At 37.5% G+C, this 6,000-nt stretch overlaps 2 non-coding genes across 2 annotated transcripts; both read right to left on the bottom strand.

The window, feature by feature from the left end:
* Window positions 1–296: 296 nt before the first annotated feature.
* TRNAF-GAA (transfer RNA phenylalanine (anticodon GAA)) lies at window positions 297–369 on the bottom strand. The gene has a single exon. It is a non-coding gene; the product is annotated as a tRNA-Phe (tRNA).
* Window positions 370–3,213: 2,844 nt separating this feature from the next.
* On the bottom strand, window positions 3,214–3,286 carry TRNAF-GAA (transfer RNA phenylalanine (anticodon GAA)). Its single transcript has one exon. It is a non-coding gene; the product is annotated as a tRNA-Phe (tRNA).
* Window positions 3,287–6,000: the final 2,714 nt, after the last annotated feature.

Genomic DNA, 6,000 nt, shown 5'->3' with positions numbered 1-6,000 from the left:
TGGCGAGGGTCGGCAAGCTAGGTCATCTGACTACTAACAGTTTTGTATAAGGGGAACTGGAGGCTGATGCAGGCAAAGCTTTACTTTCAATTAAAGGAAGAATTGGGAAATAAAGGAGGCAAAGTTGAATACAAGAGAGGTGGAAGCAAGTTTGAAAGAAAGACAGAAAGTAAATAATATGTTGAATTAATTGTATTGTCGATTATCTTGATAAAAGGTTTTGATCATTATAAACAAAGTCAATATGAGTTGACTCAAAATAGTCTTTGTGGCATGCAAAGCAGAAGTTCAAAATGTGCCGAAACCCGGGATCGAACCAGGGACCTTTAGATCTTCAGTCTAACGCTCTCCCAACTGAGCTATTTCGGCCTGCCAGCAGTTATAATATTCAGCCTCTTTTTTTGAACAATCCCAGAACAGAGATGCAGAACCTGGATTTTCAATCTGAGGTTAGAGCTGTGTTTTAATGTGTCCTGCATTGTTCAGCAGCTAACTGGTGAAATGGGTGAGTAGCGTTTTTGGGATAAATGTTAGGTCGTTTTTCTTTTAAAACTCTAAGTGGACCAGCACTGTATTACACAGACGTATGTCGCCTGAGTAGGTAAGCTGTGTCATCTCAATACTGACAACTTTGTTCAAGGAGAAGTGAAAGCTGATGCAGACAAGAGTTTACTTTGAAAAAAGTATAAAATGGGATAAATTCGTCATCAAAGCTGATGGCAAGAGAGGTGGAAGCAAGTTTAGAAGGAGGACAGAAAGACAACTTTTTGTTGAAGTTATCATGTTGTTGATCAGTTGATAAAATATTTTGAGAAATAAAGAAAAAAAAATAGAGCTGATTTCAAGAAATATTTTGCAAGAATGTAGGATCCCCTCGCACTGTGCTGAAAGTCAGGATTGAATCAGGTACCTTAAGCTCTTCAGTCTAACGATCTCCCAACTGAGATATTTCAGCCAACAAGTCCCTGTGGCCTCCTGATGTATTATTAATAATTGTAGACGATACATACAGAACCTGGTCATTCTATTTTCGTTTATAGTTATGTGTTAAAGTGTCCAGTATCATTCAGCAGGTAACTTGGTCTGATGAGTGAATATCCTTTTTAGGGGACAATGTAGGTAGAATTTTTTTTTCTAAACTCTGAATTGACTTATACTCTGAAACACAGACCTATATGGCCAGGGTGTACAAGCTATGTCATCTGACTACTGACAGTTTTGTATAAGGGGAATTGGAGGCTGATGCAGGCAAAGCTTTACTTTAAAATAAAGCAAGAAGTTTCAAATAAATGAGGCATAGTTGAATACAAGAGAGGTGGAAGCAAGTTTGAAAAGAAGACAGAAAGTAAATAATATGTTGAATTGATTGTATTGTTGATCAGATTGATAAAAGGTTTTGATAAAGAAGAGCGTTGATTTAACTCCAAACAGCTTTTGAGACATGAAAAGCAGAGGTTGAAATTGTGCCAAAACCCGGGATTGAACCAGGGACCTTTAGATCTTCAGTCTAACGCTCTCCCAACTGAGCTATTTCAGCCTGCTGGTAGTTTGGGTCTTCATCCTTTCTTTTAAACTTCCCAAGAAAATAGATGCTCAACCTCATGCTAGAGCTATGTTTTAAGATGTCCTGTATCATTCATCAGTTAACGGGTGCAATAGGTAAATAGCATTTTTCGGATCCAGGTTAGGTAGCTTTTTTTTTTACTCTGAATGGACTAGCACCATATTACACAGAGGTATTTGGCCTGAGTAGGTAAGCTATGTCATCTGAATACTGAAATCTGTGTTCAAGGAGAAGTGGAAGCTGATGCAGACAAGAGTTTACTTTACAAAAAAGCATGAAATAGGAAACATTTGTAGTCGAAGCTGAATGCAAGAGAGGTGGAAGCAAATTTAGAAGGAGGACAGAAAGACAATTCTATGTTGAATTGATCATGTTGTCGATCAGTTGATCAAATATTTTGATAAATAAAGAAAGAAAAACTTGAGCTGATACCAAGAAATATTTTGTGAGAAGCAAGAAACCTCTCAGACTTTTCCGAAACCCAGCATTGAACAAGGGACTTTTAGATTTTCAATCTAACACTCTCCCAACTGAGCTATTTCATCCAGCTGGTCATTTTGGCTTTCTGTTGTATTTTTGATAATTGTTAAAGATAAATGCAGACCCTGGTCATTCTATCTGCATGTGCAGTTATGTGTTAAATTGTCCAATATTATTCAGCAGCTAAATTGGTCTGATGGGTGAATTTCCTTTTTAGGAGCCAAGTTAGTTAGAAGATGTTTGTAAACTATGAATGGACTTATACTCAGACACACAGACCTATATGGCGAGGGTAGGCAAACTAGGTCATCTGACTACTAACAGTTTTGTATAAGGGGAACTCGAGGCTGATGCAGGCAAAGCTTTACTTTCAATTAAAGGAAGAATTGGCAAATAAAGCAGGTAAAGTTGAATACAAGAGAGGTGGAAGCAAGTTTGACAGAAAGACAGAATGTAAAAAATATGTTGAAATGGTTGTCTTATCGATCAGCTTGATAAAAGGTTTTGATCATTATAAACAACGTCAATATGAGTTGACTCCAAATAGCATTTGTGGCATGCAAAGCAGAAGTTCAAAATGTGCCTAAACCCAGGATTGAACCAGGGACCTTTAGATCTTCAGTCTACTGCTCTCCCAACTGAGCTATTTCATCCAGCTGGCAATTTTGGCTTTCTGTTGTATTTTTTTATAATTGTTAAAGATAAATGCAGAACCTGGTCACTCTATCTGCATGTGCAGTTATGTGTTAAATTGTCCAGTATTATTCAGTAGCTAAATTGGTCTGATGGGTGAATTTCCTTTTTAGGAGCCAAGTTAGTTAGATGATGTTTGTAAACTATGAATGGACTTATACTCAGAAACACAGACCTATATGGCGAGGGTCGGCAAGCTAGGTCATCTGACTACTAACAGTTTTGTATAAGGGGAACTGGAGGCTGATGCAGGCAAAGCTTTACTTTCAATTAAAGGAAGAATTGGGAAATAAAGGAGGCAAAGTTGAATACAAGAGAGGTGGAAGCAAGTTTGAAAGAAAGACAGAAAGTAAATAATATGTTGAATTAATTGTATTGTCGATTATCTTGATAAAAGGTTTTGATCATTATAAACAAAGTCAATATGAGTTGACTCAAAATAGTCTTTGTGGCATGCAAAGCAGAAGTTCAAAATGTGCCGAAACCCGGGATCGAACCAGGGACCTTTAGATCTTCAGTCTAACGCTCTCCCAACTGAGCTATTTCGGCCTGCCAGCAGTTATAGTATTCAGCCTCTTTTTTTGAACAATCCCAGAACAGAGATGCAGAACCTGGATTTTCAATCTGAGGTTAGAGCTGTGTTTTAATGTGTCCTGCATTGTTCAGCAGCTAACTGGTGAAATGGGTGAGTAGCGTTTTTGGGATAAATGTTAGGTCGTTTTTCTTTTAAAACTCTAAGTGGACCAGCACTGTATTACACAGACGTATGTCGCCTGAGTAGGTAAGCTATGTCATCTCAATACTGACAACTTTGTTCAAGGAGAAGTGAAAGCTGATGCAGACAAGAGTTTACTTTGAAAAAAGTATAAAATGGGATAAATTCGTCATCAAAGCTGATGGCAAGAGAGGTGGAAGCAAGTTTAGAAGGAGGACAGAAAGACAACTTTTTGTTGAAGTTATCATGTTGTTGATCAGTTGATAAAATATTTTGAGAAATAAAGAAAAAAAAACTAGAGCTGATTTCAAGAAATATTTTGCAAGAATGTAGGATCCCCTCGCACTGTGCTGAAAGTCAGGATTGAATCAGGTACCTTAAGCTCTTCAGTCTAACGATCTCCCAACTGAGATATTTCAGCCAACAAGTCCCTGTGGCCTCCTGATGTATTATTAATAATTGTAGACGATACATACAGAACCTGGTCATTCTATTTTCGTTTATAGTTATGTGTTAAAGTGTCCAGTATCATTCAGCAGGTAACTTGGTCTGATGAGTGAATATCCTTTTTAGGGGACAATGTAGGTAGAATTTTTTTTTCTAAACTCTGAATTGACTTATACTCTGAAACACAGACCTATATGGCCAGGGTGTACAAGCTATGTCATCTGACTACTGACAGTTTTGTATAAGGGGAATTGGAGGCTGATGCAGGCAAAGCTTTACTTTAAAATAAAGCAAGAAGTTTCAAATAAATGAGGCATAGTTGAATACAAGAGAGGTGGAAGCAAGTTTGAAAAGAAGACAGAAAGTAAATAATATGTTGAATTGATTGTGTTGTTGATCAGATTGATAAAAGGTTTTGATAAAGAAGAGCGTTGATTTAACTCCAAACAGCTTTTGAGACATGAAAAGCAGAGGTTGAAATTGTGCCGAAACCCGGGATTGAACCAGGGACCTTTATATCTTCAGTCTAACGCTCTCCCAACTGAGCTATTTCGGCCTGCTGGTAGTTTGGGTCTTCATCCTTTCTTTTAAACTTCACAAGAAAATAGATGCTCAACCTCATGCTAGAGCTATGTTTTAAGATGTCCTGTATCATTCATCAGTTAACGGGTGCAATAGGTAAATAGCATTTTTCGGATCCAGGTTAGGTAGCTTTTGTTTTTTACTCTGAATGGACTAGCACCATATTACACAGAGGTATTTAGCCTGAGTAGGTAAGCTATGTCATATGAATACTGAAATCTGTGTTCAAGGAGAAGTGGAAGCTGATGCAGACAAGAGTTTACTTTACAAAAAAGCATGAAATAGGAAACATTTGTAGTCGAAGCTGAATGCAAGAGAGGTGGAAGCAAATTTAGAAGGAGGACAGAAAGACAATTCTATGTTGAATTGATCATGTTGTCGATCAGTTGATCAAATATTTTGATAAATAAAGAAAGAAAAACTTGAGCTGATACCAAGAAATATTTTGCAAGAATGTAGGATCCCCTCGCACTGTGCTGAAAGTCAGGATTGAATCAGGTACCTTAAGCTCTTCAGTCTAACGATCTCCCAACTGAGATATTTCAGCCAACAAGTCCCTGTGGCCTCCTGATGTATTATTAATAATTGTAGACGATACATACAGAACCTGGTCATTCTATTTTCGTTTATAGTTATGTGTTAAAGTGTCCAGTATCATTCAGCAGGTAACTTGGTCTGATGAGTGAATATCCTTTTTAGGGGACAATGTAGGTAGAATTTTTTTTTCTAAACTCTGAATTGACTTATACTCTGAAACACAGACCTATATGGCCAGGGTGTACAAGCTATGTCATCTGACTACTGACAGTTTTGTATAAGGGGAATTGGAGGCTGATGCAGGCAAAGCTTTACTTTAAAATAAAGCAAGAAGTTTCAAATAAATGAGGCATAGTTGAATACAAGAGAGGTGGAAGCAAGTTTGAAAAGAAGACAGAAAGTAAATAATATGTTGAATTGATTGTGTTGTTGATCAGATTGATAAAAGGTTTTGATAAAGAAGAGCGTTGATTTAACTCCAAACAGCTTTTGAGACATGAAAAGCAGAGGTTGAAATTGTGCCGAAACCCGGGATTGAACCAGGGACCTTTATATCTTCAGTCTAACGCTCTCCCAACTGAGCTATTTCGGCCTGCTGGTAGTTTGGGTCTTCATCCTTTCTTTTAAACTTCCCAAGAAAATAGATGCTCAACCTCATGCTAGAGCTATGTTTTAAGATGTCCTGTATCATTCATCAGTTAACGGGTGCAATAGGTAAATAGCATTTTTCGGATCCAGGTTAGGTAGCTTTTTTTTTTACTCTGAATGGACTAGCACCATATTACACAGAGGTATTTGGCCTGAGTAGGTAAGCTATGTCATCTGAATACTGAAATCTGTGTTCAAGGAGAAGTGGAAGCTGATGCAGACAAGAGTTTACTTTACAAAAAAGCATGAAATAGGAAACATTTGTAGTCGAAGCTGAATGCAAGAGAGGTGGAAGCAAATTTAGAAGGAGGACAGAAAGACAATTCTATGTTGA

This window comes from Triturus cristatus, chromosome 8, assembly GCF_964204655.1.
Source record: "Triturus cristatus chromosome 8, aTriCri1.1, whole genome shotgun sequence".
Classification (NCBI taxonomy): Eukaryota; Metazoa; Chordata; class Amphibia; order Caudata; family Salamandridae; genus Triturus; species Triturus cristatus.
Note: the sequence above shows the minus strand (reverse complement) of the source record. Positions and strands in the feature narration are given on the sequence as shown.